The 12,838-nt window shown below is 39.5% G+C and overlaps 1 long non-coding RNA gene across 1 annotated transcript; it reads left to right on the top strand.

Annotated features, from left to right (window-relative positions):
• Positions 1-146: 146 nt before the first annotated feature.
• Positions 147-12,160, top strand: LOC122974032. The gene is made up of 3 exons (XR_006400215.1): positions 147-655; positions 11,751-11,811; positions 12,050-12,160. It is a non-coding gene; the product is annotated as an uncharacterized LOC122974032 (long non-coding RNA).
• Positions 12,161-12,838: the final 678 nt, after the last annotated feature.

Below are 12,838 nucleotides of genomic sequence, written 5' to 3'. Positions count from 1 at the left end.
GTTATTGTACTCCATCATTCTGTAAAGCATTTCTGATTAAAGCTTGGCTCAGCATCATTCTGGTCTGTCTTTTTTTATATCATACGGGAACTCCTGAACAACAGTACTGTTATCTGTTAAAAAGTGTTGAATCTGTGAGCCAACAGTTCACTCTGTTTTATATTTCATTATTTAACAGCCTGCCCTTCATTAACAGCATCTGTCTGCAGTGAAATGTGACAGTGGTGCCTATTTTCACTTTACCATTTGGCATTTTAAATTTCATCTTTTCCATTTGGCATTCAACATTTGGCTTTTCAAGCTGTCTGTCAATGAGGAGGAGTGGCCCAAACGCTGGAGGGCAGGGTTTGAAACGGCCGGGGTGCAGAAGCACTTTATGGACAGCAGGTGGAGCTGACTGCTGCAGAGCACAGTGAGAACTAGAAGAGGAATCACACTGTGCTCTAACATCCACATTGGCTGCTAGCAGTGGCAAAGCCAGAGCTAGCCTCACTGCTGAGACAGATACTGGAAGATGAACAGACTTTACATGACTGTACAGTAACAGTAGCTACACGTTTGTTGTGCTTTATGTTATTTGCTTCTTCTTTGGCAGATCTGCTGCTGAAATTACAAAGATATGACGGCTCATTAGGCTGCTGACTTACAGCCACAGGTTTTTATTAATTATTATCACATTAATTCAGTTATAATTATGTAGAGTTAGTCATTTATTCTGCTGTCTTTGGAAGAATCATTTAATTCTCTGAGGCAGCAAAATTACTTGTATTTGTATTTGAATAAAAAGATGTTAAAATAGGTTTTTCCTGAATAAACGTTTGTAGCAACAGAAGTTTATCATATCAGATCTTGAAGTCTCCCACATAAGGGTCCAACATCACTAACCACCCGACCTCTTCACCACCTGACACACAGATCTGCAGCTGTTTATACATCAGAACACAGAATATTTTCAATTTCATCTTTACCATTTAAGCTTTCAGTTTGAGCATTTAAATTTGAGCTTTTGCATGTTAAATTTCTTTACGTTTTCAAATTATAATTTTACATTTTGAATTAGCTTTTTCTTCTTAAGTTTAATTATGGCCTGATTATTCCTAGAAGTGTAATAAAATATCTTTTGATTTTTATATCTTTTAATTTTCGATTTGGTCTTTTAATTTTATTTATGACCAAAAATATCCTCCATAGCATGTTGCTTCAGGTATGAAATAAAATCCAGGACGTGCAGTTTGAGTATAAGATCTATGAACTTGAAGGCTTATCAGGGGTTTATAATACTCAGAGACAGGATTTTACAACTGTGGAAAGTTATAACAGCGGGAACAATTTTATGTTTCATGGCAACAGATGTGAGATTAATAGCAGAAATACTTATAATAAAGTAATATAATAAAGTAATCTACCAGTCAGGGTAGTTGAGAATGATTCAACTCTTTTGCTGAACGACCTTCTCACCAGAATGAATAAGCAGGCTGCGTTTTTTCACGCAGAGCTAATGTTGGTCTGAACATGGCCTGCAGGGAGTGGACCGATGAGGATGAGGAGCTCAGAAGATTAAACAGGGTTTGGTCAGGGTTCCACTTTCTCTAAAAAGTCAACAGTTCACAGTTTTTATACATATAGTGCAGCGTTTTCCCCTATCAAACAAATCTCCTAGGATTTATTTCAGCAGCAGTGATGTTGTGTGTGCAAAGAGCCCACGATGCCGGGACCTGTATTTTCACACACTGGCAGTGAAATAACTTAAAATTACCTTAGAATTGTTCCAGATAGATTTATTCATGTTCATCGAGTCATGTTCATGTTCATTTACAGAAGCTTTTGACACTAGAAGGACTCTGGAGGCCCAGATAGCTGTAGTTGTAATAAACGTCAAAGAATGAAATGCTGCAACACAGTTGGAGGAAGGAAAAAATCTCCTGCTATGAGAAAGCGGCTCACCCAGAGCTCACAGCCACATCTGAGTTAAGGGAAGAGAACGGTGACAGCCTCCAGGGTGAAGGTTCTGGGGACGAGAAAAAGACCAAAAAGCGTAAAGGATGGAAGAAATTTGTTTATTATGCCAAGCCGTGGCATTGGGGTAAAAAATAGAGCATAAGACTTTTCTACTTAGGGAATAATTTGACATTTTGGGACTTAGACTTATTTGCTTTCAGCCAGAAAAGTTAGATGAGCAGATTGATAACACCCTTATAATTAATGGACAACCGGCTTAACTCATTAATTTACACATATATTAAAAAAAGGGGTTAGAGTTAGGGATGAGCAGGGGGAGGGATGAGGTAGGAGGATGAAGGGATGAGGGGATGAAGGGATGAGGGTAGGGATGATCAGAGGGAGGGATGAGGTAGGAGAATGAAGGGATTAGGGGATGAAGGGATGAGGGTAGGGATGATCAGAGGGAGGGATGAGGTAGGAGGATGAAGGGATGAGGGGATGAAGGGATGAGGGTAGGGATGAGCAGAGGGGGGGATGAGGTAGGAGGATGAAGGGATGAGGGGATGAAGGGATGAGGGTAGGGATGATCAGAGGGAGGGATTAGGTAGGAGGATGAAGGGATGAGGGGATGAAGGGATGAGGGTAGGGATGAGCAGAGGGAGGGATGAGGTAGAAGGATGAAGGGATGAGGGTATGGATGAACGGAGGGAGGGATGAGGTAGGAGGATGAAGGGATGAGGGGATGAAAGGATGAGGGTAGGGATGAGCAGAGGGAGGGATGAGGTAGGAGGATGAAGGGATGAGCAGAGGGAGGGATGAGGTAGGAGGATGAAGGGATGAGGGTATGGATGAACGGAGGGAGGGATGAGGTAGGAGGATGAAGGGATGAGGGTAGGGATGAGCAGAGGGAGGGATGAGGTAGGAGGATGAAGGGATGAGGGGATGAAGAGATGAGGGTAGGGATGAGCAGAGGGAGGGATGAGGTAGGAGGATGAAGGGATTAGGAGATGAAGGGATGAGGGTAGGGATGAGCAGAGGGAGGGATGAGTTAGGAGGATGAAGGGATGAGGGGATGAAGAGATGAGGGTAGGGATGAGCAGAGGGAGGGATGAGGTAGGAGGATGAAGGGATTAGGAGATGAAGGGATGAGGGTAGGGATGAGCAGAGGGAGGGATGAGGTAGGAGGATGAGGGGATGAAGGGAAGGGAAAGGGAGGGTGGGTCGAGAAATCTGAGACAAACAAGGTAGGATGGGTAACAAGACGGACAGCAGACAATAACTGAAGAGCTAATTTTTCACCCTGCACTATTTCCACTGATCAGGTCCTCTACTCATACACAGCAAGCTAGCCAACATTACAGCCAATATTTACATACAAGACACAAGCGCTCACTTCTCAATCTCACACCAAAATGTGAGTTAACATCTTAATTAACACATTAGTTGAACAGATTGACTGGATGAGTGTTTTTAGTTCAGATATTTTAGGATGATGTAGGCCGCCACTAACACTGCTTACCTTATGAAGTAGTGAAAGTAAACACTAAAAAAACATGGCATCCCACACACAATAAATTTTAGAACTACAGTGTCCTGTAAGGGACAAACAGTGATAATTGCTAAATTCTCAGGGGAATAGACAGGGCAACAGTGACACCCAGTGGCTCATTTAGGCTACTGCCTTATTATATTCTGCCTAATTGACAGCGGCCCTTCTCTCACAAGTGGCGGGAGGTTTACCAAACAAAACATTAACAAAAATGGCTCTTACACACTGGACTGTTTCTTAGCTGAGAGTAGTTGCCTGCACAGAATGAATTTTAGAACTACGGTGTCCTGTGGCTTATTCAGGCTACTGCCTTACATCTACCCCTTCTTTAATTTGGCGTCCCAGCCATCAGACCAAACAAAATAAAACAAAGACCACCCATTAAACACAGACAATTAGAACAGTTAAAATAAACATGTGATGAATGAATGAATGAGTCAGTGTGGATTATATGGGGATTATATTAACTTCACAGTTTATAACGCCCTCGTTTAATCTCCTTTATATTGCTGATAATAGTGACAGCTTACAGTCTCTGCGTTCTGTTGTGGTGATGATGATGATGGTGGTGGACTAACGGCTGACAGTAATGTTAGTTGACTCCAACGAAGACACACAGACGGTCCGATGTCGATTCAATGATGACTGTTTATTGCTTACAAGCACTTCGGGATCTGGGGGATACAAGCCCGGTCTCAGTAAAACTATTTCATATAAATAAAATCATAATCAAAGGAAACTTACTGTACAAATGAATGATTTCTGTGGTGAAGCTTAATAACCGTTAAATAACAAATTACAGGGCCAACGGTCGAACCTTGACCAGGATCAAAGACTTACTGTATCACAAATTACACAAAGACACTGTCAATTACACAAGTCAATATAGTTATAATTAGTAATAAAGTCTCTCTCAGATCAGCTATACATTAATATTTACAGGTTTCAATTTAACAGTCACACACTCACCTGAGGGATACAAGCCCGGTCTGACTTGTTCCCCCGGTGATGCTTTATAGCTACATCGTTACCTTGGATACTGTGTAGCCTAATATTAAATATGAAATATAAGATAAGAAGATATAAGATAACAGCATAAAAATATGAAAATAACACAATATGTACACCTTACAACTATTAAATAAGGGTAAAATTACTGACAAAATTATATTCTATATTACAAGATTTTGCTATTAGACATAGTGACCATTTAAAGCTCAAACGATGTATTTAATGTAACATGCTAGAGGCAGATGTTACATCAGTCAGTCAGTACTCTTTCCCCAGCACTTTCAAGTTAATGCCCAGGATACCACAGTAGGGCACACTCTGACCTGCCTCTATGGGTATTTTAGAGGACTGTAGCTTTTGTTTCTGAAGGACATGGTGGTTGTGCCAGTATCAGTGAGTAATACTGGTTACCTGAGAGCCAGAGTCAATGAGAGCTCTGCACTTTATTCCGTTGACTTCCACCTCCCCCTCATTCCTGGGACACACTAAAGGGGTGTCCTCTCCTCTGTCACTAGTTGTGTTCACCTGTAGTGGGTCTTGCTGCTTGCCTATGGTTGCCCCAGTTACCATGAGCTCTAGACGTTTAAAGGCTGAGCTGAGTGATGTGTGGGCTCTGGGGTTGGTGAGCCCAGGCCAGATTGGACCTGGGAACATTGCTCTGCAGACCTGGGCTATACGTCCTTACTTCCCACACTGGTAGCATTTAACACTTGAGCTCTGGTTTGTAGTTCCAGGAGATGGCAGGACTCTTGGTGGGGGAACAGGGGATGGAGCAACAATTTTCGATTCAGGTGAGACAACTTGGCCGTGATTTCCTCTTAGCTAAGAGCCAATTTCTTGACCATCTCTGTCAACTTTGACCACTCTGCAGTATGTTTTGTCCTTTCTGTCTTCACATTTGTACCTCACTCTGATGTGACATGCACCCTGGCATATGTTTTCTTTGGCTCGTGTTGTGACTGGAACTCCTTAGTTTCTTTTGCTAGATTTCTGAGCTCCGCTTGCAGCTCTTGGAAGCTTAAAAGCCTGGACTTCATTGGTGCAATCTTTGCATATACCTCCTCGTCATTAGGCCCTCTTGGATGAGTTTACTATTGCAGTCAGGGAAAGGTCTGCTCCCTCTTCGACTTTCTTCCACAGCTCACAATGTTGCCTCCAGTGCTTTATTTTGTGTGTTGTGATTTGATTGTACTGTGGTATGAAAAATGAATTGTCACAAGGTAAAACAAATCATCCAGTTATTAAAAGCAAAAAGCTAAATAATTGTTATTTCACATATGTTTATGTACATATATGGTGTTCATCCCTCCAGAAGAGTTCAAGAGACTGTAGAATCAATGCCAAGGTTGATGAACACCATTCTTCAAAAAGATATTCCCTCATCTGGTGTTTTGATGATGGTGATGGAGAGCGCTGTCTAACATGTCAGTCCAAAATGTCCCATAGGTGTTCAACTGGGTTGAGATCTGGAGACTGTGAAGGCCATAGCATATGATTCACATCATTTTCATACTCATCAAACCATTCAGTGACCCTTCGTGCCCTATGGATGAGGGCATTATCATCCTGGAAGAGACCACTCCCATCAGGATAGAAATGTTTCATCATAGGATAAAGCTGATCACTCACAACAACTTTGTATTGATTTGCAGTGACCCTTCTCTCTAAGGGGACAAGTGGACCCAAATCATGCCGGCAAAATGCCCCCCAAAGCATAACAGAGTCACCAGATCCCCTCACTGTAGGGGTCAAGTATTCAGACCTGTACCAGTTTTCCTTTAATTTGTCACCTGTCTGTACATTTAACAAAGTGTATTGTATTCTTTGATTGATTTGACCTTCTAATGATGCAATGCCCCTGCACCATTAATGAAATTCTGTACAACTACAAAATGTTTGTGCTTTGAACTACATCTCTCTGCTCTTTCTACCCCATTTACCCTCCATTTCACAGCAGAAGTGTAGAAGGGAGTAAACTGACCTGCACTTCCTTCTGTATTTCTATATCACCAAGTTCAATATGCAAGTCAGGATGAACAGGCAGTTTGGTTTTACTGAAATACAAAACATTTCCTCAACAAACAGTACAAGTTCTTTGAAAGACTTTTCTGAGATCAGTTCTGAGAAGTCAGCTGCAGTAAACAACATAAAGTGTCAAAAAAATAAAGTTACTTTGACCATATATATGCAAGTAGGCAAAAAAACATTTAAGTACAATAAAATGTGTTCATATTATTACCACCTACTGTCTTATTTTGTGTATTTATGTAAAACTGCAGAATTATCACCAACTCTGCAGAGTTTTTTAGCCCCTTATAGCTCATTGTCTTAGTTTTAAGCCACATTTACTGTGTGGTTCAAACCTTTTCAAGCAGCAGCAGGCAGCTGTTTTCAGCAAACAAGCTCAAACAAACCAACTGTTCACTACCTGATTGCAGCATCTAAACAGCAGACGGACAAAGTCTTAGGAGTTGATGGCGAACTACGGAAGCACATTGCACAACCTGAACGATCCCAAGGTCTTCAGATGCCTGTGCAATGTTGACATACTAATTCTAACATCCACGTTATTCAGTGACATTAATATCTCACATTGTTTCAAAACAAGGAGGAAAATAAAAATAAATTAAATCAAGTATAGTGTTATCAAATCAAATCATCAAATCAAGTTTATTTATAAAGCACATTTAAAAACAACCAGAGTTGACCAAAGTGCTGTACAATAAAATAACAAAGGTAAATGAAAACAATATAACAAGGTAGCAGCACAAAAAGGAGTAGAGATGAGATAAAATTACTATCCCATATGCATACAAAAATAAACAAATAATAGTAAAACATAAAGCTTTAAGGACACTCAAAGGCCCGAGAGAACATGTGGGCTTTAAGTTTAGCCTTAAAAGTGTCTACAGAAGGGGAACACTTAATTTCAAAAGGTAAAGTGGTCGCCCTTACCCCTTAGTCTCGATCGAGGGACAGCCAGGAGCAGCTGGTCTGAGGATCTGAGAGATCTGGGGTTGGAGAGGGGGCAGAGGAGCTCAGAGAAGTACTGTGGTACCAGGCCGTGTAAAGCTTCAAAAACAAATAAAAGGACCTTAAACTCAGTCCTATACTTGACTGGTAGCCAATGCAGAGACACCAGTACAGGTGTGATGCTGTCTCTCTTCACAGTACCAGTTAGTAGCCTTGCAGCAGCATTCTGCACCAGCTGTAAGCGAGACAAGGATGATTGGCTAATATCCAAATAAAGAGCATTGCAGCAATCCAGTCAAGAGGAAATCAAAGCATTTGTGACAGTCTTCAAGTCATGAAATGAGAGGAACGGTTTAAGTTTGGCAATGTATCTTAGCTGGAAAACACAACCTTTGACAACAGAGTTGATTTGTTTGTCAAATTTTACAGCTGGATCGAAAATGACACCGAGATTTCTGGCATGGGTATGAAGATTAGGGACGAGGGGACCTAAGTGATTGGCTATACCCCCAGTAGAGTTGGAGGGACCAAATAAAACCACTTCTGTCTTACTATCATTTAACTGAAGACAGTTTGTGCCATCCAATTTTTTACATCCTGGACACAGTCAAGGAGGGACCTAACTGTGTTATTATTGTTATTGTCATAGCTGAGTGTCATCTGCGTAGCAATGTTAGAAAATATTGTATATTTTGAAGATAAAGCCTAAAGGGAGCATGTATAAGGTGATTAAAATGGGCCCTAAAATGGAGCCTTGAGGTTCTCCACAGGTGATGAGAGCAGACGAGGAGGAAAGGTTTTCAGTTTTGACAGAAAATGATTTATCTGCTAGGTAGGAGGCGAACCGCTGGAGGGCGCTACCCTAAATACCGACCTGGTGCTGCCTACGGTGCAGGAGAATAGTATGGTCAACTTGATCAAAGGCCGAGCTAAGGTCAAGAAGAATCAGAATGGAACATTTACCAGAGAGACAACAGCAGATCTTTGGAGGCTTTAAGCAAAGCGGACTCTGTGCTGTGATGGGCCCTGAAACCTGACTGACATTTCTCCATGATATTATTGTTTTCTAAAAAGGACAAGAGCTGCGAGTAGACAATTTTTTCATGACTTTCAATAAGAATGGCAGCTTTGAAATAGGTCGGAAATGATCTAGAACGGTTGCATCGAGGTTGGGATTTTTAATAATGGGATGTACTACTGCATGTTTAAGGCAGGAGAGAACAGAACCAGTTGCTAGACTACTGTTTAGGATGAGTGATATTGTAGCACCAACACTGTCAAATACTTCTTTTAACAAACATGATGGGAGAATATCCAGGTGACAAGTAGTTGGCTTAGTGTGTGAGACTATGTCTTTAATATGAGCAAGGGACACAGGCTCAAACTTGCTAAGGACAGCAGAACAAGGAGGGAGGACGAGGGGGTTGTAGGCAGGAGGTGAAATAACGAATCGGAGGTTATTAATTTTACTGATGAAAAAGGGCACAGGGCCAGTAGCAGCACGGTTTAGGATTGAGTTAATTGTGTCAGTCTTGGTGTCATGCCTAATTATTGTCATGCCTCAAACGGCAATGATTGATAACCAACTTAACCTTGTCTCATAATTCCAAGTTCTGGATATTTTCTCGTAACTATCAGATCTTTTCATAATTACAAGATGAGGCCTCCAATTTTTTCTTTCTTTGGTGAATGCAACTCGCCTTCATGGAGACTAAATTAGAGCTAAAATGAGAGTGAATATTGGACTCCAAATGAATGCTAATGTTGCTGCATTTCTGCTGGTTGTGTAAGTAGGTAACTGTTTGAAGAAGGTTAGCCATTACAACTTTGTGAGGAAAGAACATGGTGGTAGCTGTTTACTGTTAGTGAGTATTGAGGTTTTTCTGTTATTTAACTTCCTGAATCAAACTGCAGAATGTCTCTCTTGTCTTCTTCCTTCTTTCTAATATTTGAAAAATATGTTCAAATAAGGGCATGGTGCCACTCTGAGTGTTTGGCCACGGTCAACCTCTCGTCTATAAAAAAGCCCCTTCCTCTTTATTGTGTTCACTGCAGCACCGTCCCTCCTAACACTGAGAAGAAAACAGAGAGAACAGCTTCCATCAGGCATCTTTCTCCAGCAAAGGAGGTAAAAGATTTTCACTTTGCTGTATTTATCTTAACTCTAACAAGGAAGGTAGCAACAAGCTCAAGTGCAAATTAGAACTCAAATTATGCAACTTTTAGGCCTTTAATGGAGTCTCGTGTCTCCTGACACCTTCCACCATATGGAAGTCCAGACTGGTCGTGGTTGCTATTATTTTGAAAAATCCTGTCATCTAGAGATCTTGATGTTATCCATAAACACCGTGGGTACCCAACAGGCCTCTATGAGGAGGTGACAGCATGACAAGGAAGCAGTATATGAGAGTATGAGTGTGTGTAACATACTATATTTAATGGCAGAGAAATAGGTTATGCTGTGGGAATGGTTTGAGAAGTTTATATGGTTTGGATATATTGGCACATTCTTACATTTTTGGACTCTGGGTTGACATTTGAAGTCATTGTAACTGTTGTGATCCAAACTGACAACAGCTGCCATCCTTCACAAAGGCGCAAACTACAAACTCTTATGACAGATAAATCTACTTTAGCATGTTAACATTTTTAATTTTTAATAATAACTGTGGCTTTGGAGTAAGTGTGAGGGTGTCAGTCTTTTTCCATTATCCAAAATCCACAGTCCTCCTTCTGTGCAAAAATGTATTTAAAAGTTTATCTGAAGCTAATATGAAGCTTCAGCGTCCAAATGAGTCAAATCAAGTAGATATCTTTCAATGTTACAGTCTTTTTAGTGCCAAAGTCCCTCTTTTTGTAACTATACTTCCACCTGCAGCTCAACAGGGAATTCCATTTAGGAATTTGATGCTAAAAAGACTGTAAATGTGTCAGATATCCACTTGATATGACTAACTCAGACTGTTGAAGCCTCATAGAAGCTTCACAGAGACTTTTAAATGACTGTGTGGACACACTGTGGATTTTGGCCTCCATCACTTCCTTTGAAATCACATTTGAAGGATCTTTCAATATCCAGTATGAACAAGAGGAATGATTACAGAAAACCTCTTTCACTGTTCATATGGACACCTGCCTGTTGTTTTAAGACAGACTTGAAAAATTGTGAACCCGTCCTTTAAGTGCAGTTGATTAGATTAGCTGATTATGGCCTTTCCTCTGTCACCACCATCAGGCCAAACTTTACATTTTTGCCCCACTAGTGTTCAGAATCAGAGAAAGGCAGGTTTCCAAGAGATGTAGTGAGATGCGCACACATGCAGGGGTGTAGAGAACAAACCTGCCAGTATAACAATTACAAAATACTGCATCACAAGAAAAGTCCTGCTTTCAACTCCCATTTAAGTAAAAGTACATAAGTACTTCCAGCTAAATTTACTTAAAAGTATCAGTATTAAAGTACCTCTGTGACTGATGATATTATATATGACATTATTAGATAATCCTGATGTGTACTCTTTTACTGCTGAAGATGGTCGAGGTGGAGTTAGAAAAAAAACTGCTACATAAATATATATTTTTTGTGGGGACTTTTCTGTCATCTTTACTTTGCTTGTGAAATATCATTTTAACTCTTTGAGCCATGAACAGATATTTAAATAAAATAAATGATATTATTATCCTCTAAACCCAAGTTTAGAGATGAAATATCTTTTTTGGTGGAACTGCTGACCACTCACAGACATCTGAAATGTGAAAAGGGGCAATGACTACAAACTGTTGATAAGAAAGCCAAAAAGGTTGTGAACTACTGATGTAATCTTTGACAATGTGTTGTGTTTTATGAGCTCATCATATGTTTTTGTCGTGTTAAATGTTAAACTGAAAAGTAACTACAACTGTCAAATTAATATGGTGGAGTAAAAAGTGGGATGAAATGGAAATACATAAGTTAAGTACAAGTATCTCTAAATTGTACCTAAGTACTTTTAGTTCTTGAATAAATGTATTTAATTTATTTTCATTGCTGCATAACCTGCACAATCTGCAAAAGTAATGGGTGGAAAATTCAAGCCTCCCTTTCATCTCAGAGTGCATAATTATCCATTTACATCTAGTGTCTGTTCAGAGGTCTGGACTACAACAAGACGGTTTCATGGCTTTATTGATATTCACTAAAATTAATAGAAAATACTTTCTACTTATTTAAAAGTTAAAAGTTAAAAGTTGTAGAACAATAAATGTTGGCTTTAATGACTATTATCTAATTTCTCAGCAGATATTTCCAGATTTGCAGTATCCTCACTGAACATGAATGAATGAACTCTAACTTAAAGGTGTCTTATTTTGCACATTTTTATATATTACATTTAAATATGAAAAGCCAAAATTCAATAAATGTTGAAACTATATACTGTAGGTTAGCAACGTATCCTGTGTTTAATAACAGAGAAGACTATACTTACTGAACTACTTCCTTTTGTTATTATAATTAGCCCTGTTTTACTCATGTTTATGAGGATACTTTTTGTTAAAAGTATCATCATTGTGCTCATTAACTTGTTCTGTGTGCAGATGGCTGGCCTGTGTTGGGTGGCGGTGATGCTGGCCTTCTTCCTGTCTGCTGAAAACAGTTTGGCTGCTGTGGACCAGAACAGGCTTGCAGAATTTGTAGATGGCATCTTGAAAAAGTGAGTTAACTTTTTATTCATTGGCTGAAATTTTTTTTAATTTTGGGTATTTTATTTTACAGATCCCTTAATTTTATATTAATTTCAGAGTAATTTGTAGGTATTTAATGATTTATTTCACTTTATATTTGGGTTTGTTGTTAATTTGCAAAATGTCTTGATAAATTCGACTTTTGACAAGTCTTTAGTTTTCAGTGTGCAGTTCTTTGTGTCAAACTTCATATTAGCACATTAGGTTTTTTCAGTAATTTCCTAAGGATGTATTAAGACACTGTGTCAGAGAGGTACAGTAGGAGTGAAAATATGTTTCTAACCCCAGAAAAACATTAAGCCAGAGGGGAAAACCTCTGATTTTGTTGTAAAATTGATTGTGCTTTCTATATTAATGGTAATATAACAAAACAAATAGATATGATACTTAAATCTCTGTATTGTTAATCATTAACTACTTGAAAAAGGCCTTGAAAAAGCTAGTAATACTGTTCTATAGTATAAAACACACACACACACACACACACACACACACACACACACACACACATATATATATATATATATATATATATATAAAGACAGCAAGGGTGCCACTTTTTAAATGGAAGAAACTTCAGATCTACCTGCAGAGGACAAACAGAGAAATGATGCATTCTCCACAGAGTAAATGGCAGAAACA

This window comes from Thunnus albacares, chromosome 3 (genome assembly GCF_914725855.1).
Source record: "Thunnus albacares chromosome 3, fThuAlb1.1, whole genome shotgun sequence".
Lineage (NCBI taxonomy): Eukaryota > Metazoa > Chordata > Actinopteri > Scombriformes > Scombridae > Thunnus > Thunnus albacares.
The sequence above is the reverse complement of the archived record's forward strand: the minus strand, read 5'-3'. Positions and strand labels throughout refer to the sequence as shown.